Source organism: Saimiri boliviensis, chromosome 3 (genome assembly GCF_048565385.1).
Source record: "Saimiri boliviensis isolate mSaiBol1 chromosome 3, mSaiBol1.pri, whole genome shotgun sequence".
NCBI lineage: Eukaryota > Metazoa > Chordata > Mammalia > Primates > Cebidae > Saimiri > Saimiri boliviensis.
The window spans coordinates 157,316,345-157,340,868 of NC_133451.1; the positions used below are offsets into that span (position 1 = coordinate 157,316,345).

General features: G+C 33.8%; 1 non-coding gene across 1 annotated transcript; it reads right to left on the bottom strand.

Annotated features, from left to right (window-relative positions):
- Positions 1 to 205: 205 nt before the first annotated feature.
- LOC120367830 (U6 spliceosomal RNA) lies at positions 206 to 312 on the bottom strand. Its single transcript, XR_005582105.2, has one exon. It is a non-coding gene; the product is annotated as a U6 spliceosomal RNA (small nuclear RNA).
- Positions 313 to 24,524: the final 24,212 nt, after the last annotated feature.

Sequence of the window (24,524 nt, forward strand, 5' to 3'; positions counted from 1 at the left end):
TATTCATCAAGGGGGTAGAAATAGAGTGGTACATTTGAAAATGACTATATTGAATGCCAGAAGAAATAATGTTTTCAGCAAATTTCTAGATTCCATAGGTTTAATATCTTTTTAATCTAAGAAAAGTAATAGTTTTAGAAAATTATAAGTTGAATTTGCTACCAGGCCTCTTGAGTTTCTTTTTTTTTTCTTTTTTCTTTTTTTAAAAAATATGGAATGCTTCATGAATTTGTGTGTCATCCTTGCGCAGGGGCCATGCTAATCTTCTCTGTCTCTTTCCAATTTTAGTATATGTGCTGCCGAAGCGAGCATGAGTTTCTTTATTTTAATTAATAAAAAAGCAAAAATCAGATGATTATTTTGGTGGAAATTAGTGCTTCTGATAATCAAGTTGTTAAATCTAGATGTTGTGCAATGAAATCTCCTGTTATCCACATGTCCCATGATGATTATTAATGCAACACAAAGGGACCCCAAGGATGCATTAGCACCGTGAATGCATATCCTAAGAAATAAAGGTTTAGGTCATTCCAATTGACAAGGAGATTTTTATCAGTTTGTCAGCAGAGTCGCAGACTAAATAAGTAGGTACTGGAAGGGGAAAATCATAAATAATGCTATTTACAAAATTACAGAAAAAGAAATTTCACTGAGCATGATTCCACCTTTCATTTTTCTTTATCTTCCTTTTTCAGGAATGTAGCAATTAAAGCACAATTGGTACTCATCAGGATAATGATGCTGGGGTAGATGCAGGAATGAAGAAATTTAGGGTTGTATTGTTTTGGGAAAACAGAGACTCCCTTTTTTAATTGTAAAAAAAAAAAGAGAGAGAGAGAGAGTTGCATTATTTAGGCAGAACCAAATTTAGAAATGTAATTATGGAAAGAAAAATGGGTGTGAGGCTTAGGGAGCCAACAGGATGCTCAGTATGCTTTAGTTCTTCATCATCCTGCATCCACTTTCTACTTTCTGAAAATGACCAATTTTGTGTACCCCTTGTGGGAGGCATTGCTGTACTTTCCGTAATGGAAAATGAATATCCCAAATATTTATCTCCCAGTTGCAAGGAAAATGTGGCACTTACATTTGGCCCAATCATAAACTGCTGCCCTGTATTTTAATTGGAGCTGGCAAGGCAACTAAAAAAAACAGTGAAAATTATTTTTTGCATTTTCTGTGCTAAAGATATCCAGTGGTGGCAATCACCTGGTCCAATGGAGGCAGCTTCAGTGTTTCTGTTGTCGGCACCAACACCGTTTCCTGACGGTTTGCGATAAAGTTGCTGTGTGCGTTCGGTTCTTTGATCCAACATAACTCTTTTAGTTTCCAAATGTGTCTAATCAAAATCTTCCCTCCATAAATGTAACCCATAAGAATTTGGTAACTGCCTAATGGATTTTCTTTTTATTTAAGGTAAACAGAACAAATTAATCTCATTTAAAACCATAACTCTAAGTATTACGGCATTTAAGTAAAAGGGCCCTAAATTTGAAATTATAATCATGTGCATAATATGAGTTTTGTCTTTTAAATTTATTTGTATTAAAAAAAAACTTTTGAGTTGCTGTAATATTTTAACTAGCTCGCGGCTTTGTACGTGATATCTAAACATTTTTGTCTATTAAATTGGTAGCCAGTTGCAATTAAAAAATGTATCTTATTTCAAAGTTTTAAGTTCATTTTCCAAAGTGTTTTAGGTATACAATGGTATCAAATAAAGCAGCAACAATTTTGCTTCTTTCAGTGTTTTTTTTTTACAAATTGGGATTGGGCAGCACTTCTAGAATATTGTTATATATTAATGTTTATGATGGATTAATCTTACATTATTCTTAAAATGTGTCCTTCTGATGATGCAGTATTATGCATGATGCTTTTTTTATTTTGATATGCACTTTAATTTACATCAAGAAACAATATTTGTTTCCCATTTTATTACGTTTCCATCAGCAATATATGCCGCATTTTATAAAATGGCTATTTGGCGCTTGTGGAGGTGATCATGTATCATATTATTTTGCACATTGACTTTCTTTTTGGGGCTGGGGAGACAGAGTCTGGCTTTGTTGCCCAGGTTGGAGGGCATCAGCGCTATCTTGGCTTGGGGCAACTTCACCTCCCAGGTTCAAGCAATTTTCGTGCCTCCCAAGTAGTTGAGACTACAGGCGTTCTCTACTACGCTTGGCGAATTTTCTTTGTATTTTTAGTAGAGTCAGGTTTCACCGTGTTGCCCAGGCTGGTCTCAAACTCCTGAGTTCAGGCAATCCACCAGCCTTGGCCTCCCAAAATGCTGGAATAACAGGCATGAGGCACCACACCTGGCCCCCATTTACTTCTAATACAGTGAATTATAATGAAAACGTTCTAACCCTGAGCTAATATTGAAATCTTGAAATAAACATGATTTGGTTTCATTACTTGTAATATTTAACTGGAATTTATTCCATTATATTCTATATCAAGATACACTATAATCTCAATATATACGACTTTGTGAAGGTTTTCACTTTTTGTGTATCATTCTTATGAGCTGATATTAAGTTAAATCTCTGTGTTCATGAAGAATATAAATGTCAGTAAATCCTTGAAAGTTTATTAGAGTTTATTATTGATAATTATTTTGGACATTGAGTTTATTATTGAGAATTATTTTGGACATTGTAGAGTGTGTGAGAGAGTCTGTGTGTGTGAGAGCATAATTGGGTAAAGGGCAAGAAATGATTGAAGGAAAGCATAAAACAGCTTGCTATCACTTTCGTGATTTCTTCCAAATGCTATTTTAATATTCTACAAAATCATATGTGAATAACTAAAATTACATCTTCTGGAAAATCATAAGTTTAATCTAGATTATCAAACCAATTTGAACATAATAATCAATTGTTAATTTTTCACTGTCACACATATGTATATAATTATTTCTTTTACAATTTTCATTTTTACAGGGTAGTTGTATAGTATTCTTTCTTCTTTAGCCTAACAGTTTCTGTTTCCCTCATTCTTTTTTAAAATACACAGGTTTATTTAATTTTTCTTCTCTATTTTACTAAATTCCCTTTTTTACTTTATTTTCTACTTTTTAATTTTTTTTCCTTTGATCTTAACCAACTTTTTTGCAATATATGAATAAAATATGCATTTTATTCTTTCTTGTTAGATGTTTTTAAAGTTACAGTTTTATTCACAGTCATTATGTTAGCATAGGTTCTCCAGGTAAACAGAATGAAGGGAAGAACATAAATACAAATACATAAGGCGTGTAGATATAGTTGCTGTAAATACAACTAGACCTTGATCTATCTAGCTAGAGATCTACTTATCATCTATTAAGAGCAAGATTAATTATAAAGAATTAGTTAATTCAATTACAGATGCTTGCAACTCCAATCTGCAGGATGGGCCTGCTCTCTGAAGACCCAAAGAGAGCCAATGCCTCTGTTCTGGTCTGACATCTGATGTTGCAGATGAAGTTGGAAGGTAGTCTGCTTATACGGGGGAGGATCAATCTTTTTGTGCTATTCAGACCCTCAACTGATTGCATGAGACTGATGACATTATTAAAGACAATTGGCTTTACTCAAAAGTCCACTGATTAATATTATCCAAAAATACTCTCACAAAACACCCAGAATAATGGTTGACCAACAATATCCAGGTACTCTGTGGCTCAGCCAAGTTCACACGTAAGATTACCCATCAAAGTCATAACTAGCGTTATCTCATAACCTCTAAAATATTATTTTTATTCATCTTTCTATATTAATTAATAGTATAAATATTAGTATAACAACTAGTATAGAAAATAAATAAAAATAGGTTCGTTATTACTTTGATGGTTAATCTTAGGTGTCAGTTTAAAATGGGAGGTCTTATGTGTCCAATAGGAAATAAGAATGGAGTTATTACTAGTATTGTCTACATATTACTAGTAAGAATGGAGTTATTACTCTCTAATAATAGAGAGTATTAATAATATCTCCATTCTTACTAGTAATAACTCCATTCTTGTTTCCTGTTGGACTTTAAACTCAAGAGAGTATTTTAAGTCTAAATTGTGTTATTTTATTATTAATTTTGTTACTTTGCATTCTTATTACAGAAGAAATAAACTGTGGAAATGGCAATATATTTTGGTTTTCCTTAAGAAGTATGATATTGTCATTTTTCACCAGTGCTTGAAGGGTCACTTTAAAATAATGTATAATTTTGGAGTTGGCTCTATAGGGTAAAGTAGTTATCTAGTATATGTACTTTATTAAATATGTCATATTTGTAGGCAATATATGTGTTTATTTCAGTGAAATAGTGAATTAAGTTCTTTTAATACTTTGCTTTTGTCTATTTTTCAAGTTTTAAACTTGTTATTTTATTTTAAAATATTTATATTGAATATAAACATTTATACCAAATATTATTAAATATTTTATTAAAGATCATACTCTTTGTTCTGTATTCTTAATATTGTATTACTTCAAACAACGATAAAAATATTTGGAGACTATGTTGGTGCATATGTTACTCTGTTTACTTTACATCTAGTATCATATGTTTCCAAATTATAGAGGCCTCTGGGACTTATGATATAAGTGACTGTAGGCAAGGCCTTGAACTTTGTTGCAGTCACTTGAATGAACAGGACTTTCTCTTCCTTTGGCAAGGCCATCAAGTGGAAAACAGGCTCCAGAGACTTACGTAGAGGATTAGGGACTGTGGATATCAGGACATCTTGGTATTCAGGAAAGTGTGCTAGGTCTCACTTAACTCCAAAAAGCCAAAAGAGAGCTGAAATGTAGGGAATAGCCTTGTGTGTTCTAGAGGCCAGGATGTTGTGGGATTACTAGGAGACCATCTGCATATGTTTAGCACATGGCTTATAATAGTTTTTATACCACAGAAGTTGATAGAAAAAAGCTCCTCAAATATTTGACATGACATAAAGAAGAGAGAGTGAAATATTCTAAATATCTTATAATCATATATGAGAAATAATATGCATCTTGCTAACAAATAAGATTAGACATATATTTCTGATTAAGAGCTTCATGTCATTCTTTAACAAAAAAGAACATTACAATAAAAGCTCCAAATTAACACTGAATAAGTTGGACTTTCTAGCAACTTTTTAAATCATACTGGGCTTAAATTGAAAGGAAGGCAAGAAACAATCAACTTTCCAAAGAAAATCTCCCCATGATTTCCTCTCTTGGGGTCTTGGCATGCTAGTGTACAGCCTAGGGACAGGCGATAGGATTTTTCTATTTAAACTATTTTGTGGAAATTACCTTTGCAAATCTCATTTAAATAGGTGAACATCTTGCTCTGTGTTAAATGGAACGAAGTCAGAAAGATTTCCATATTAACATCCTGTTACATGTATTTTATATATTTACTTAATATAATTAAGTGATTGTGATTGAATACACAATGACACTTGCCTTATTGTTTTATAGTTACACTTAGAAATTTGCACGTTATACTTTTACTTCTTATTGCTTTCTGATATTCATCATTTAGTCCTCATTATAGGGGAATAAGGAAATGAGGAAACTTACATAATCTAAAGTCTTCTAATAACCATTTTTGTTAATTATTTTAGAAACTACAAATCTAGTAACGGTTTAATCATTTATTTGTCCGCATTAGGTACTGTATATTTGATATTATGCTAAAGATGAAGGATAACAGTGTGAAATTTCACTTCCTCGTATCTTTCCTCACTAATGGTTTATTAGCCTTAGTCATTTTGTTATTTCCACTTTCTTGAGGTTAATTTTATTGAAAATATATTCTTAAAAATGATTAATAGATGGCACCTATGCTCAGCATTATTGTGTTCCAAAGCATCTTAATTTTTCTCTTAATTATCTGAACTTAGTCACCTTTCTTTTTTCCTTTAAAAAAAAACACCATTGACTTTTAAATTTTTGTCTATTTTCACCCTAGTATTTCTTGACTCTTATATTGCTGGCCTCCCATGCTAACATCATCTCACCGTCACACACACACACACACACACACACACACACACACACACACATCTCACCATAAATAATTAATTCTTTTTTTTTCTTGACACTCTGTTTATTTTTGTAATTTAGAATATCTCACAGAAACAGGTCTTTATGTAATTCCATCTTTTCTTCATCTTAAATACAAATTATGTAAGTTTTGAGTTATTTTTTCTGTCTTTAGTGTATCTAATTGTTTTATTTTGTGACTATAAACTTGATGTACTTTTCCATTTAATTTTGCCTGCTGTCCACAAGCTTATTTTTTATGTTTCTGCTTCCTTTTTCAATAAGAATATTCTTCTTGTTGCATCAAACATAGCTTTCATTTATGCATTCAGCTTCTTTTCCTCTCCAGTTACTAACATCCTGTGCTATAGTTGATCATGATTCTTTTCACATATTTTACATTTACTGTTTAAGTTTTTCACCCTTTATTTGAGCTTTTGTTTCTATTTTTTAACTTTTGATATCATTTTGCATTTTATATTTGTGTGTGCTGTTAGATTCTTACCTTATTTTCTTGTATTACACAGGCATAGGTCCCTATATGTTATTATTCATTTACCACTATGAATACCTTGAAGAATAGATTTGAACATAGAGTAAAATGAAAAAGCAAATTGTGATCTGAGTTGCAAGGAAAAGTGAATGTAAGTAATTCGCTTGCAACTTTTTTCCAAAATTCTTTCCTGCCATATGGTGTGCCTTGGTAGTGCGATTGTGATCATGGCTGTCAGCGTACAGTATGTCTTCTATCAGAAAATTCCGCAAAGCCCTGCTTGTTCCCTGTTTGTTGTTTTATTTTTGCTTTTGCCTTTGAGTGGTCATTAAGCGGTAATTTTTTTTCTTCAGTTGGCTGTAATTGGCAGCTGCTGTCCTATGCTCCACGTTGCTACCTGCCACACTGAGAGTCTGTTTCTCACTAAGAGGTTGTGCTACATGCATCTTCATCTCATTAAACCAAGCTCTTTCCCAGACTGTACCTTTTAAGAATGAAGCCAACATTATCCAATTGTCTAAGATTTTAGAGGTTTGTTTCTTTGCTGAGTATTATCCCCCGATGGGATCCAAATATCTTTAAATTACTTTTGGATAACGATTCAGGGTTGTTTTAGATTTTGATTCCATTTTCAATTATTTGTCTCTGTATTTTGTTCTCTGTGTTTTTAAAGAAATGCACAAGGTGGTATGTTAATAGGTGCAATGATTGAATAAAGTGGAAAGTATAATAGATCTTGTTTTATTGAGATTATTTTTGTGGCAGAGTACATGGAAGCTTAGAATGGGAGAAAACAGCAAAAACTTAAAAACTCAAATATTTTATGATAGAATATAAGTCATTTTATTTATGCAGCTTTCTAGGTTTATTCTGTAAGTATAACCTTCTAAAATTTTATTTTTAATTGACAAACAATTGCATTTATTTATGAGATACAGTGAGATGTGTATCCAACGTAGAATGATTAAATCAAGATAAATAAATTGCCACCAACTTCTCATTTTCTATTCTTTTAGCAAATTTGAAATATACAATGCATTATTATAAACTATAGTCATCTTGCTGTGCAATAGACCACTATAAATTCTTTCTCCTAATTGAAACTTTGTATTATTTGACCAACATTTCTCTTTTCCTATCACTCTCCTCTACCCCACAACTTCTGGTTACCACCATTCTATCTGATACTTCTATGAGTTTGACTTTTTAGATTCCACATATAAGATCATGCAGTATTTATCTTTCTGTGCCTGGCTTTTTTCACTTAATGTAATGTATTCTATTTTCATTTATATTGTCACAGTGACAACATTTTATTCTTTATTAAGGTTATAAAATGTTGGATCATGTATATATATATATCAATTTTCTTTATCCATTCATCCACTGATAGACCTTGACATTGCTTCCGTATGGTTACTGTGAATAGTGCTGCAATGAACATGGGAGTGCAGATGTCTCTTCAAAATACTAAATTCAATTCCTTTGCATATATACCTAGACACTGAGTTGCTGAATCATGTGGTAATTCTATGTTTCATTGTTTGATGGACCTCCATATAGTTTGCCATAATGGCTATAGTAATTACGTTCCCAAAAACAGTGTGTAAGGGTTCCCTTTTCTGCACATCCTTATCCTCACCTATTGTGAGGATATATTTTTCATAATATCCATTCTAACAGGAGTGAGGTAATATCTCATTTTGATCTGGATTGTATTTCCATAATGATTAGTGACGCTTAACATTCTGTCATATACTTGTTAACCATTCATATGTCTTCTTATGAGAAATGTTTGTTCACATCCTTTGCCTTTTTAAAATATTAGGTTGTTTTCTTATTAATGAGTTGACTTTTTATACATTTTGTATATTAGCCTCATATTAGATGTATCATCTGCAAATTTTTTCTCCCATTCTGTAGGTTGTCTCTTAACTCTGTTGACTGTTTTCTTTGCTGTACAGAAACTTCTTAGCTTGGTACAATTTCATTTGTCTACTTTTTGCTTTTGTTACTTGTACTTTTGTGGTTGTATCCAAGAAATCATTGCCAAAGCCAATGTTATGGATCTTTTTCCTGTATTTTATTCTGGTAGTTTTACATTTTCAGGTCTTATGTTTATCCCTTAAATTCATTTTGAGCTACTTTTTGTGTATGGTGTGAGATAAGAATCTAATTTTATTTTTATTTTTACTTTATTTTACTATTATTTTGCTGTCATTGAGTAGCTTTATTGATTTTCTAGTACTGTCTTAAGAAAGTACTAAAATGAAGTGGCTTATAAACATCTGAGATCAAAGTGACTTCAGGGCTCTCTTTCTCAGAAGGAAATGGGGAAGGATTTCTTCCTGTTCTCTCTCCTGGCTTCTGATGGTTCCTTGGTTTGTGACAGCATACTCAGTCTTCACGTGACTTTCTCCCTGTGTGTGTGTGTCTAATTTAATTTTTACATGTTATTCCAAGTTACTATGTTTACTATCAATTGACTGTTTGTTTTCATTATTCTAATGAAAAGTAAATGTATTTTTTGTCACACAAAGTCATCAGCTTTCAGTAATATCACAATCTGAATTAAAGTTTCATTTTCTGTTGACTATTCATCTTAGATCTTGCACCAAATGATGCCTTGCATCAAAATTAGCATAAAAAATCAATATGGGGCTGTTTAAGAGGGTTTCAGTTCTTCTTCTCCACTTTACAGGTTTTACTCAAAGAGTCAGGGCCCAATGTGGGCTCCAAGTATTGCAAAAAGTAAATTATCCTCATGCCTTTAATCCCAGCACTTTGGGAGTCCAAAGTGGGTGATCACCTGAGGTCAGGACTTCATGACCAGCCTGACCAACATGGAGAAACCCTGTCTTTACCAAAAATACAAGAAATTAGCTGGGCATGGTGGCACATGCCTGTAATCCCACTACTTGGGAGACTGAGGCAGGAGAATCACTTGAACCCAGGAGGCTGAAGTTGCGGTAATCTGAGATCACACCATTGCACTCCAGACTGGGCAACAAAAGCAAAATTCTATCTCAAAAAAATAAAAACTAAAAATTAAAAAAAGTAAAAAGTAAAAAAAAGTAAATTATCCTAATTACATATTTAGTGACCAGGGAAATAGCCACTGTGAGTGCCTGTAGATTTTGTGAACCCACTGTGATCTGACCTTTATCAGGATTCCATTTATTATGTGAACACATGAACAGTTATAATGGTACTATAGAGTACTTTATTATTTGGGTTTGAAAACAGGTAAGGACAGGAACCCTAGGCAAGGGTTCATGATCTGTTATTGGGTTAACTATCTTTGGCCTATCACTTATGTTTACTTTCTTCTGATGGCAGAAGTTGAATAATACACTTTTTGGCTGCCATCAATTTTGTCCCGATTAACCATCTCCATTATCTTCTTTATCCTTGAGTCCTGTGATGGTTAATTTTATGTGTTAAATTGGCTAGGCTATCGTATAAACTTGTTTTGTGAAACACTGATCGAGATATTGCTATGAAGGTATTTTTTATATGTGATTAAGTTTTAAATGAGTGTACCTTGAGTAAATGAGATTAATCTCTATAATGTAGTTGGACCTCATCCAACCAATTAAAAGACCCATGCGTCTCCAAGCAGAAATAATTTTGCTTTCAGACCCAGGATTGTAGCATTAACTATAGCAAGAGTTTCCAGCTACCAACCAGCCCTACAAATTTCAGACTTTCTAGCTATAATAATAGTACGAGCCAGTTCCTTAAAATAAATTTCTGTCTCTATACATATATAGATAGATATGAATGTAGAAATATATACATGTGTACATACACAGATGTATACACACATCCTTTTAGTTCTGTTTCTATGGGAAACTCTGATACACGCCCTTTTGGCTGCTACTCTTACCTTGTTTATAACCGGTAAGCACCTCTACATGATCTACCCTCTCATCCTTTTTGCTATAGATGAGCCAGCTTCTCTAGTGGCCTCCTTTGTAATTAAACCTGGCTAACAAAGGAGAACCGTTACTAAAATAACGATTTGGAATCTCTTCTACGAGGGCCTTATTTTGGCTTATATCTTGGGCCTTCCCATTTGACAATATTGCCTCGTGGTTTTTCTGCCTTAACATATACTTTCACATAGACTGAACGTTCAATTTCTTCTAATTTTCATAAAAGTTTCTGGCTTACTCAACATTTTCCATGCTTTTTGGGGCCATGAGAGCAACAAATTACACTACCTCATGCAGCCCTTGCCGAAATGGTAATCTTATATCCCAGGAGAGGGCTCCTAAATTAACGAATTCTCCCTTACCCACATTTCTGTTCCAACCTCCTAAACTAAATACTCTCAAAATTTGGTTCCATGCACACTCTCAGTGCTCATGATAGCCTATGCTAGCTAAGTTTTGTGGCAACTTTGTAAAACTTCTTTCCCAAACCCTCATCAGGTCCAGTGTGTCCCCAGTTGCATACCGCTAGAACTTCTCCCTTATTACAAGCCTGATGACCAAGAGTGGGGACAGGATAAACTCTTTAGAGGGACACATATTGTCTCAAAGCAGAGAAGACATTCTTCAGTCTCCTTAGGAAAAGAGTCTTCATATGGAGAGTTGAGCCATTTTTCTAGGGATTGAAGATACATGAGAAATTACAATTTTGAGGGATAACTCAGATAGCACTGTGCCATGCATTTGAGTCCCTTTATTTTCCAACCAGACCTTGTACGTTGGCATAGAAAAAATAACTTTTTTGAACGTTTAAATTTCGTTGGAATTAAGCTACTCTGATGATTAGGGCTGATCTGTAAGCTTTTTCTGCCCTTCAGCTGCATGAGATGAAAGCCTCTTTTTAAGCTGTCAAGAGAACTCTTTGGTTTTCACATAGGTTTTCATTTGCCTGTTAATCTCTCTCAGCCTTTGTTATCTTTGTCTATCTAAGCAAAAGATACTCAATTCCATTTTCTTTGCAATTACTGTTTCCTCCACATTTTTCAAACAATTGGTAAATCTATACCAGCTAATGCATTCTTCTGCACAGGTGTGATATCACAATTCTTACTCAGTAAAGTTTTACAATTAGAATATCACGTTTTGTGGGAGTCTGTCTGAGATCAGCCTGCTAACAATGATGAGGTGATCACTGCTCAGAGTAGTGCATAATCCAGATCTAACACCCCATCTTATCACCTGCTTTCTCAGACAACTTTTGGCACAAGTGGTTAGAGGTGAGCTTTTATGACAGACACTAAAATGAAGTATAATATATACATTAGTTTAATATCATACCATAACAAATATCACAGACTAGTTGCATTAAACAACAGAAATTTATTGTCTAGTAGTTCTGGAACTGGCTGGGTTGGTTTCTCCAGAGGCCTCTGTCTTGGCTTACAGATGGCCACCTTCTCACTGCATCCTCTCCTCTGTTCATGTGACACCACTGGTGTTTCTCTTTGCATCCTAATTTATCTTTATAAGGTCATTAGTAAAACTGAATCGGGGCCCATCCTAATAGCCTCATTTCAATTTAGTTACCTGTTTAAAAGACCTATGTCCAAAGACAGTCACATTCTGAGGTATTGGGAGTTAAAGCATCAACATATGAATTCAAGGAGGACACAAATCAGTCCATAAAAGTGTGTAAGTTATTGCTTGGAATGTCTTTGGAATCAAAATACGTGGAAGGGAGTGAAAAGAAGTGGGATTGGGAAGAAGGAGAATGTAAATTGCTGCATTGCAGGCCTGAACTATACCCTAGATTGCCCCAGGAGTAGCTTTGAAGTGGTTTTAACCACCAGAGTTGTGATGTATTGAACCAAAGTTTCCAGGCTTTGCAGCCTTATTTAATCAGTCATGAGATGTAGGGAACTCAGAAAGCACATGGCTCTGTGCAGCTGAGGCATTGCCTGAAGGAGCTTAGGGGCAGAGACTACCTGCTGAAAGCGCTCCCAGCATTTGAGGCTAAAGGCCCCACTTTTTAGTAAAATAGGGGTAGCATATCCCCCTGCCGGTCACAATCCTTCATCCTCTAGGCTCATTCACATTTAAGTGTAACCATATTGTATTTATAAGTGTAATTTTTCATGAGAGAATAAAACGTATGAAAAGTTGATTATTAATTTAAAAAGAAAACACTTAACTTTCTTCCCAGACTTATACTATTTATGGTATGGGGACACGAACCGCTCATGTTTACACAGGTCATTAAATTTAAAAATATGACAGAATTTATAGAGCAGTATTTAGTCTAAAATATGACTTAATGTTATTTTCAAAAAAAAAAACCTCTAGCATGTAAATAGTTTAGGTACTAGAGAGAATCACAATCAAGATTTAATAAAATACAAATATTTCTCTAGTAACAAGCATAGTTAGAGGTAAAGTATCTTTTGTTGTTATATAATACATCACTCATCAATTCTAAAACAAAAAGCATATAGAATTTGTTTTCATATCACTTTAAATCATTTTTTATTATCTTTTGACAGTTCTTGCAAGACCAATCAGCATTGAGTTCTCAATTCTGAAAACAGCAGGTATTTTGCTTGGAATTTCCAGTACGTAATTAATGGGTCAGTTACAAACACAAAGCAGATTCAGTTTGTATTATCCAAAGACAGTTTGAAATGGCAGGTGTTTTAATGCTTCCTAACATCTTTAATCATTCTTGGCTTGATGCTTTAATGCCTGAAACTACGTATGATGAAAATTCCTGTTGTGAAAATGACACACAGACATTAGAAGTCAGAGACGTATTTGCAAAGACAGCAGAAAGCTAGAAAAAATGAAGTCAGCATATGCTAAATAACCTGTCTAGAGTATGATCTTTTAGCAAGATAAATACTGGGAAGTTCTGAAGAGAAATTTATTTTATTATAATTAGTAGAAAAAAAGAGATAAATTGCCTCCTTGTCAGATTTATAATGATGTAAATTTTAAATTATGGAGGATATCAAAACAGGTTTCAATTTCATTGTAATAAATTGAATGCATTCAGTAGTTGTGAATTTAAATTGTGTGGTCATGAGTAGATGCGCTATATAACAACATGGCTTCAGATCTCTCAGCCTATTAATTCTCTCAGGATTTTTCAGTTTATCTCCTTTTAAAATTAATCTATTAATCGCTTTCCCTCTTTTTTTTTTTTTTTTTTTTTTTTTTGAGCCACAATCTTCCTTTGTTACTCAGCTTGGAGTACAGTGGCATGATCACAGCTTACCGAAGCCTTGACCACTCAGGCTAAAGCGATCTTCCAACCAGGACTACAGGCACACATGACCACACCAAACTAATTTAATTTATTTTTATTTATTTTATTTTTTTAGAGATGGGGTCTCTGTATGTTTTTCAGGCTGATCTTGAACTCCTGGGCTCAAGCAATCTTCCTTCTTCAGCCTCTCAAACTACTGACATTACAGGGGTGAACTACTGTACTCAGCCCAATTTCTAAATGACATCTTGATTTCACTTCTAACTTCTTTTTTGAAATAAATTTTTGGAAAGATTGCTCTATGATGTTTTTCTAAACAAATGCTAAGTAGAGATTACTTAAAGTTTATGGATATAAAGTATATACATACAGTTATTTATTGTGAAAAATTTAACATTTGTCATAATAATTTATATCCTGTTTGGTTGTAAAATATTCAGTGTCTCTGTCTATATATCTATACAAACATAGAGGTGAATGCTTTCAAAACAAAAGACCAAGGATATTTGGATCAGGTAAGCTTTCATAAACACAAATGTGGAATTTATGATTGATATATTAATTAGGGGTTGCAAGCCTACTTACCACAGTTGACTTAGACATATAGTGATAAAGTTACATGACTTCACCAACCTAAAATGTAATAACCAATAAGGTTACAAAAGAGCAATGCAAAACCCATTGATTGTGTTTGTTGTGGTTCAGTTCATATGTAAAAGTGAATGCACAAATTATAATTTGAAATATTTTATAAGTAGCAACAAGACGTCTTTCACTTTAAACTAGCCTGAGTAAAACACCATTTGCATTAAAATGAAAAGTATTTTTCATACCAAGGACCCACTTGGCATACAACTTTTGATCTTGATTAAGTAAATTATTCTGTTCAACATAACCTTTAAATGAAAATATAAATCCTCTGTAAATGTATCCTTACTTGCTTCATTATAAGGTTCTTCTATACCCTATGGTGCTTCTCTACATGTGAGACACTTATTTCCTTAATAGCATCTGTCCACAAATGTGAAAAAATCCAAGCCCAATTAGATTTCAACCTATGTATTTCAAAGGTTTAATAAAGGGCCAGCTTATTTATCTTTGCATGAGATTGCAAATATTTAAAGCTACATTATTTTGATTAGGTGTTATACAAATTAAATTGGGAATTACATTTTACTGAGCAAGCATCAGAGAGAGAGAGGAAAAGATAACCTTTACTAATACAGAACCAAATGGTCAAAAGTATGTATTTGAGCAGTAATAAAGAGCTATAACTTCAGGTGTATCTTGAATGTTAAACTCTACTGAAGAAATAACTCCCTTTTGGTTCCTTGCTTGGCTGCATGAGACACTAATTCTCAGCATCGAAGATTATCTTACACTCCAGTGGCTTTGGTGCCTTAGTATAATCATCTGCTGTGTACTTTTTCTGTGCTTCACAGATACACTGCAGGGAACAGAGCAGTCATAAAGGATAAAAAGCTGTAAAAGGCTACAGGGAGCTTCATCCTAATACCTACCTTTTTTTTTTTTTTTTTTTTTTAGATTTCAAACAAAGTCTCACAAATTTTATTTTAAGAGAAATTCAAAAGAAAAATGTAGATTAACATCTAGGGATTCTCCAAAATCTGCCCCAAATCTTTTCTCTCAAGATAAGTTTACTGGTTCTTGCATGGTAAAACATTGTGGATAAAGATTTCAGACAACTTCTTGTTTCTTTAATTTTGATAGATATAATTTAATTATAATGTGATAAACAGGTTTGAAATTTATACTAGAATGGAGCATGTGAATCTGATTCTACACAATGTATTCTATGTTAATATATTAAAACAGGTGAAGACATTGAAACAAATCTACCACTATTATTCTCAATATCTTTATGGTTTACTAATAAAAAATTTAAGTGGATTTCAAATAAAATCATTTTGTAAGCATTTACATATTACATGATCAGTGATATGGTTTAGCTGTGTCCCCACTCAAATCTTGAATTGTATTTCCCATAATCCCCAAGTGTTATTGAAGGGATTTGGTGGGAGGTAATTGAATCACGAGGGCAGTTACCTCGATGCTGTTCTCCTGACAGTGCCTGAGTTCTCATGAGATCGGATGGTTTTATAAGGTGCTTTTCTCCCACTTTGCTCTGCATGTTTTCTTGTTGTCACCATGTGAAAGAGGACATGGTTGCTTCTTTTACCACCATGATTATAAGTGTCCTGAGGCCTCCACAGCCTGTAGAACCATGAGTCAATTAAACCTCTTCGCTTTATAAATTACCCATTTTCAGGTATTTCTTCATAGCAGCATGAGAATGGACTAATGCAATCACTTTCTAAACTTAATACTTACCTGTGGGAAATGAAAATAAATGTGTTTAATTTTACTGTCTCTTGAACACTTTAATTAGTTTAAGCTACAGACCAACTATTTATATTAATAATCATGTTAATAAAATATTTGTCTTTCCAAATGATAAAATTATAGACATTTCAGGAGAATCAATGGTAGAAGTTTTTAGAAGTGATTAAGCAGTGTAAATATACCACAAACTAGTTTTAAGTATATATAAAATGCAGGAAATATAAAAGAAAATAGCAATGAGAAAAAATTATCTTATTAAGAATATATATATATATATATATATATATATATATATATATATATAATTTCTGGGGATGTATAAACCTACTTGAAGTAATCTTTAAAATTTTACCAAAAGGAATAATTGAAAACCTGACTAAAGGAAAGATCTATTGCTTTGGTGAAAGAAAGTATTTAATATTATAAGATATATTTCCCCTAACTATACATAATAATATCATCCTAATTACAATTTCCAAATATGTGTCAATATAGTTTTAAAGGATGATGCTATAATAAAAACCACATGAAACCTAAGTTCTCAATTCTATCTATGAACATATTTTAAGATAACACAATAAAATACACTTTACAAAAGAAAAAGACATACTATGAAATCACAAGTGATTACTATTAATCCACCCTGAAATTGCTAGATTCAAATACAAATATACTTCTGAAAAGAAATAGAAAGTGCAAAAACAGTTTTTTATGAAGTTTTATAGCATTTAGATTTACAATGAAAAAAATACATCAATTTCCTATTCATAAATTTAACCCTGTCATATAATACAAACAACAAAAAATTTATTCCAGGGGAACTAAAACGTTAATAATTATTCTACAGAAAAAAATATATGTGAAGTTTTCTAATTTGGGGGTAGGGATACCTTATTAAGCAAACAAAGAAAGAGAATATTAAAATCATGAAAACTTTAACAAGTTTTTCATAAAAAATTGAAGAACAATTGATAACCTTTAGGAAACTTTTGAAAAGTATACAATAGACCAAAGACTAACAATTCAAATTACATATAGAACTCATAGTAAATAAATACAATCAAAATAAGGAGACCTTGGCAAAAGATATGTGACAATTTCAAGACAAATAAATAGAAATGGCTACAAAATATACTAAAAGCAGAATTACCTTACTAGTATTTGGGGACATACCCACTAAACCAGTGAGTTTTAACTACTTTTTTTCTGAAAGATTGGCAACATTTTACAAAGTAAAGTAGTCAGTATTGGCAAGGTTTCAAAGACATACATCCTCTCAGAAAGAGTAAAATTGTAAATTATAAGGACCTTCAGGATGGCCACTTGACATAATCTGTGCAAATTTTAAAAACAATTTTATTTTAGAACTTTTATATTTCCAGAAAGGTTTGGAAGCTAATACAGAGAATTTCCATATGTTCCCCATTCAGCATCCTCTATCGCTAACAAGTATTAGTTATTGTACTCTTTTCACAACTAATAACAAGTCCATATTTTGTTTACAGTCTATAAGGTTTTTCCCAATGTCCCCTTTAGTTTCCGGGTTCTCATTCAAGATCCCACAATACGTTTATTAATAATGTTTCTTTAGGTCTCTCTAGACTGTAACAGTTACTCCAATTTTAATTATTTTTGATGTCACTGATCCTTCTGAGAAATATTTGTTAGGTGTTTTTAGAATGCCCCTCAGTTGGGTGTATCTGATGCATTTTCTGATTATACTGGAGATAGGGGTTTTTGAGCGGAGAAGTAGAGAGGCAAAGTGCCATTCTCATCACATCATCTCAAGGATATATGTTACTGACATGACTTCCTGATGTTGACTTTGATGGTCTAGATGAAATAATTTTGTCAGGTTTCTCCCCACCAGAGTTGATCCTTTTTTGTTGTTACTGCTCTATATTGGACTTTGTAGAAAGAAATCCCTATCCACAGCCCTCTCTGAAGAGACACTGTTGCTGCTCGTTTTTGAGAAGGATGTGTCTAAATAAATTATGTGGATTTTTTTCTGTATGGACAATTTGTATACTTGTTTATTCAGGCATTAAATAATATCAGTACAGACCTTGAGTTATAAGCCAATACTACATTTTTATATAATTTCTGAAATGCATCCAAGAATGGGGAGTATTTTCATTTGGCTCCTGTGTTGTGTTGACATACCTTCGTCATTGTGGGTTTTTAGTGTTTGTTTTAAGTATTTTCTTACTTTCTGGCTCATCATAACTATCCCATTTTTCAGCCTAGAATCAGTCAAGAAATTCTAGTTCCTGTTACTGGAAAGTAATATTAGAAAACAAAACCTGGCCGGGTGCGGTGGCTCAAGCCTGTAATCCGAGCACTTTGGGAGGCCGAGGTGGGTGGATCACAAGGTCAAGAGATCAAGACCATCCTGGTCAACGTGCTGAAACCCCGTCTCTACTAAAATACAAAAAAAGTAGCTGGGCATGGTGGCACATGCCTGTCATCCAAGCTACTCAGGAGGCTGAGGCAGGAGAATTGCCTGAACCCAGGAGGCGGAGGTTGCGGTGAGCTGAGATCGCGCCATTGCACTCCAGCCTGGGTAACAAGAGCGAAACTCCGTCTCAAAAGAAAAAAAAAAAAAAAAAAGAAAGAAAACAAAACCAAACCTGGGTTTAAATGCTAGTCGTTAATGGGGTATCCTTGTTTTTAGACCCTCTCAGCTGAAAAAGTAAGAAAACATCTGTGTGTGTGTGTGTATGTGTGTGTGTTTATGTATACATATATACGCACACATATATATAAATACTATCCCACCTATTTCTACATATCTATAAATGTTTGTATATGTGTACATCTGCATGTATATTAAGTGAAGCATAAATTCATAGTGATCTCTACAACTCTAAGGCAATATCACATTATTATGGTTTTCCATTTTCTCAGCAAACTTCCTCTCTAAAAGTGAAAAATCAAACTCCCTCAATATGCTATGTGCTTACCAATAATTCAGTTTCAGAATACATACATATATATATATATATATATATATATATATATATATATATATAATGTTTTCAGAATTGTGAACCCCATAGAAAACATTTATCAACTATAGGACACTGTTTATGTAAAACTTTTTTGAACTTTAGGCTTAACAATATCTACTAATTTCCAAAGTTACTTAGTTTAGCACCATTTTTCCCACCTCTTTCAATGAGGCTATTTTGTGTATGTGTAATTCAGTCAGATTCTATTATTACAGTCCTCCTTCCATCCTGGGATAAACTGACTTCCTAAAAAGTTTTTTAAATTGCATATATAAAGGTTACTTTTTGTGCTGTAAAGATCTGTGGATTTGACAAATGTGTAAGATCCTGTATAGTAATCACACAAATAAGTTTACAGTTTAACCACCATAAAACATCCCCTGTGCTTCACTTGTTTAACCCTTCTGCCTACCCAAACTCCTTACAATTACAGATCAATTTATTATTGGTATACTTTTGCCTTTTTCAAAACATTTTACATAAATGGTATCACATGGTATTAAGGACTGAATCGTGTCTCTCTAAAATTTATGTATCTAAGCCCTAACCCCAATGTGACTAAATATGGGACTTTTAGGGTGTTCTTAATATTAAATAAGGTCATAAGGGTGAGCTCCTAAACTGGTAGAACTGGTGGTCTTATAAATAGAGGAAAGTGAACAGCACCAAGTAAAGGCTACATAAGGACACAGCAGGAAATTGATTGTCTGCAAACCAAGAAGAGAGCCCTTGGCTGAGCTTGAACATGCTGGCATGCTGATCTCTGACTTCCAGACAGAGATTACTTAAGCCATCTAATCTGTGGTATTTTGTTAAGGCAAACTAATAACAAATAATATGACTAATGAGTTGACTAGTACACCTAGTATATTATAGCCTTTTTCAGACTACCTTCTTTCACCTACCAATATGCATTTAAGCTTCATTCATTTGCATGGCTTCATAGTTCATTCTTTTTTATTAACAAATAATATTCTATTGAATGAACATCACAGTTTGTTCAATGTCTTAGCTTATTCAGTGATCATTTTATATTCTTTATATTCGGTAGCTAGATCACTTATAAATAAAAGAGGTCTATTTTGCTCATGATTCTAGCAATGTCTAAAAGCATGGTGCCAGCATCTTCTAAGCTTCTGGTGAGGCTGCCATACTTCATCATAGTATGGCAGAAAAGTAAAAGTGAAAGCAGATGCATAAAGAGAGGCCGAATATGAGAGACAACTTCACTTTATAACAACTTGCTCTCTCAGGAGCTAATTAATTCCTATGAGAACTAATCCAGTCTCTCAAGAAAGATGCTAATCTAATCACCCCCTAAAGATCCACCTTTAAAAATTGCCAAACTGGGAATTAAAGTGCCAACATGAGTTTTGGTGGGGCAGCTCAAACCATAGTCATTTGTCCCAGACCCCCAAAACTTATGTCCTTTTCACGTGCAAAATATAATCATTCCATTTCAATACTCTCTACAGTCTTAATTTATTCTAGCATCAAGTTAAAAGTCCAAAGTTCAAAGCCTCATCTGAAACTCCAGGCAAACTCCTTCCACCTATGAGCCTCTAAAATCAAAAACAAGTTTATCTCGTTCCAAAATACAATGGTCGGACAGGCATGGAGTAGTGGTTCCCATTCCAAATGGGAGAAATATGCAAAAAGAAAAGAGTAACCAGCATAAAGCACGTTTGAAACTCAGAGGAGCAGATATGAAATCTTAAGGCTGGAAAATAATCTCCTGTGACCCTGTGTCCTACATCCTGGACACTTTCTTGCAAGAAGCCAGCAGCTCCTTCTTTATGACTTTACTTGGTGCCCACAGCCCACCTATCTGCCATCGTGGTTGGAGTTCAGTGCTTGCAGCATTCACCAAAAGGTGTTGTATGCTACCTGTGGCTTGACAATTAGGGGGTCTTCAAGGCAGTCACACTCACTAGGCACTACTCTAATAGGAACATTCTGTGGTGCCTTTGCCCCTGTGCCAGATTTGTGCCTGGGCTCACTAGCTGTTTGATACCTCCTTTTAAATATAGGTGTAAACTGCCATGATTACATCACCCAGGAACCCTGTATACCTGCAGAGTCAGCACCACTCGGACACTGCCAAGGTTTACAGCTTGCAACCTCCAGAGCCATGACATCAGTTGCACCTGATCCTGTTTGAGCCATGCCTTGGGACCACCAAGTTTTATGGTTTGTACTTGTCTGAGCAGCAGTTAGAGCTACACCTGCGGCCATTTGATCCACAGCCAGAGCAGCTGAAGCAGATGGGGTGTGGAGTGTTGAGGCAGGCCAGGGAAGCATGACTGAGAAGGGTGAAATCATTCTATTCTTTTAGGCCTTTGGGCCTATGATGAGAGGGGCATTCTGGAAAATCTCTGAAATGATTTCAGGGCCAATTCCCCATTGTTTTGAAGAATAGCACCTGATTCCCTTTTATTTATGCTAATGTCTTTAGCAAACAGTTGCTGGACCACACCCTCCGCACTGTCTCCTGAAAATACCTTTTCACTCTACATGGTGAGGCTACAAGTTTTCCAAATTTGTCTGCTCTGCTTACTTTTAATTACAAATTCTGTCTTTAATTTATCCTTGGCTAAAACTCAGTGTTAGCAGCCAAAAGTACCATCTATATTTTGCTTAAAAATTTCTTCTGCCAGAAATGCTAGTTTATCACTCTTAAGTTTGCCTTCCATAAAGCCCTAAGGCATAAAGGCAATGTGGCCAAGTTCTTTGCAACTGTATAACAAAACTGCTTTTCACTCTGGTTTCCAATAAGATACTTTTCATTTCCATTTGAGACCTCATCAGAAAGGAGTTTATTATCTGGATTTTCATTACTGTTTTTGTCATGATCACTGAATCAATCTTAAAAACATTACGGACTTTCCCTAGTCTTCTTGTCACTTAAGTCTTCAACATTTAGGCTTTTTTTCTAGACTGCTCCCCCAGACTATTCCAACCTATACCCCTTACCCAGTTCCAATCCACTTCCACATTTTTCAGGTACCTGTATCACAAAACCTCATTTTTCATTACCAATATTATTTTTGTTAGTGTTTCTCTAACAAAATATCTGAGGCTAAGAAATTTATAAAGTAAAGATATTGATTTGTCTCACAATTCTGGTGGCTGCAAAGTCCAAGAGCATGAGACCAGCATCTGCGAAGCTTCTGATGAGGTCTGTGTGCTCCCTTACGGATTGGTGGAGAAGCAGAAGGGGAAGTGGTTAATAAAAAGAGGCCAAACATGGGAGGCAGCCTTGCTTTGAAACAACTCACTTTTAGAAGGAATCCATTTCAACGAGTCCGATTTATTCCCACAAGAACTAAATCCAATCTTTCAAGAAAGATGTTAATATATTTTAATGATCTAATTACCTCTGAAAGGTACTAACCCCCAACATCACAACACTGACAATCAACGATTCCACTTCAGTTTTATCAGGGACACTCAAACCGTTACATTAATCAATTAACCTACTTTAGAACATCTTAATTCCATCCAGTTTCTGAAAATTATAAATAAAGCTGCTATGAGCATCCGTGCATAAGTTTTTACATAAACATAAGTTTTCAAATCAGTTGGGTGTACCTAGTGGAATAATTGGCAGAACATATAGTAAGACTATATATATTAAGCTGTATAATAAACCACCAGTCTGCAAAAGTGACTTTCACATTTGACATTCCCACAAGAAATCAATACAAGTTATTGTTGCTATACATCTTACCAGTAACTGATATTTTCAGTTTTTTTTTTCTTTTTTTGAGACAGAGTCTTGTTCTGTCACCTAGGCTGGAGTGCAGTGGCACAGTCTTGGCTCACTGCAACCTCTGCCTCCTGGGTACAAGCAATTCTCCTGCCTCAGCCTCCTGAGTAGCTGGAACTACAGGGACACATCACCATGCTCAGCTAATTTTTGTATTTTTGGTAGAGAAGGGTTTTCACCATGTTTGCCAGGATGGTCTCCATCTCCTTACCTTGTGATCTGCTTGCCTCAGCCTCCCAAAGTGCTGGGATTACAGGCATGAACCACCATGCCCGACCCAGTTTTGTTTATTATAAGGAATTTTAATAGGTATACAATAATATCTTATTGTTGTTTAATTTGCATTCATTTAGGGACAAATAATGAACATCTTTTTATATGATTATTTATCATGCGTATATCTTCTTGGTGAAGTTTATCTTAAGACCCATTTCTTCAAAAATGGGTTGTTTTCTTACGGTTGAGTGGAATAATATTTTGTATATTTTTGGATACAAGTTCTTTATCAACTATGTGATTTTTTTAAATGTATATTTATAGTCTATGTCTTGTATTTTCATTTTCTTAACAGTATCTATGTAGGAGCAGAACTTTTCATTTTAATAAGTTACAAAACATAAATATTGATATTTATGGATTTTGCTTGTGATATGATAACTAGTAACCCATCACCAAACTTAAGGTTATGTAGGTGTTCTATGTTTAGTTTAGTAGTTTTATAGTTTTGTGTTTTACATGTAGATTCTACTTTGAATTATTTTTTGAGAGAGTCAATTTTTGAGAGATATTTGTTGAAAATACTTTTTTTTTTTCATTGAATTACCTTTGTTTCTTTGTCAAAGATTAGTTGACTGTGCTTGTGTGGGTTTATTTCAGTGCTCCATGTTTTGTTCCATTAATATATAGATCTATACTTTCCCCAATACCATACTGTCTTTGTTACTGTAGATTTATTGTAAGTCTTGAAATTTTTGTAGTGTAAGTATGCTAATTTTGATTTTTATTAATATTCTGTTGCTTATTCCCAGTCACTTACCTTTTCATATAAATTTTCAAATCAGTTTGCTGATATATAAAAAAACCTTTCTAGTATTGAAGTGAAGATTGTGTTGAGTCTGTAAATCAAAATGACATTTTAGCAATATTGGTTCTTCTAATATATGATCACAAAAAACCTTTTCACTTAATTAGGTATTTAGAGTCTTTCATTAACATTTTGTGGTTTGTATCATACAGATTCTAGAAGCATTTTGTTAGATTCATACCTAAGCATTTTCCTTTTGGTTGCCATTGGGAATGTTATTGTTCTTTTTGCAATTTAAAATTCTGCTTATTGTAAATGTTTGACATATTGGAAAGCAATTGACTTTTTGTATATTGAATTCTTTCTTGTGACTTTCTAATGACTCTCTCATTAGAGCCAGGTTGCAGTTTTTTTTCTCATCTAGGTTCTTTGAGCTTTCAACATAGAAAACCATGTCATTTATAAATAGAGCTTTATTTATTTGCAATTTATATATTTTATATTTTTTATCATTTTACTTTTCTTAGTACACTACCTAGATCTTCCAGTATAATGTTGACTAGAAATAATAAGAGAGAAGAGCCTTCACTTTTTCCTGATATTAAGGTAAAGAGTTTAGCCTTTCATCATTATGTATAATGTGTGT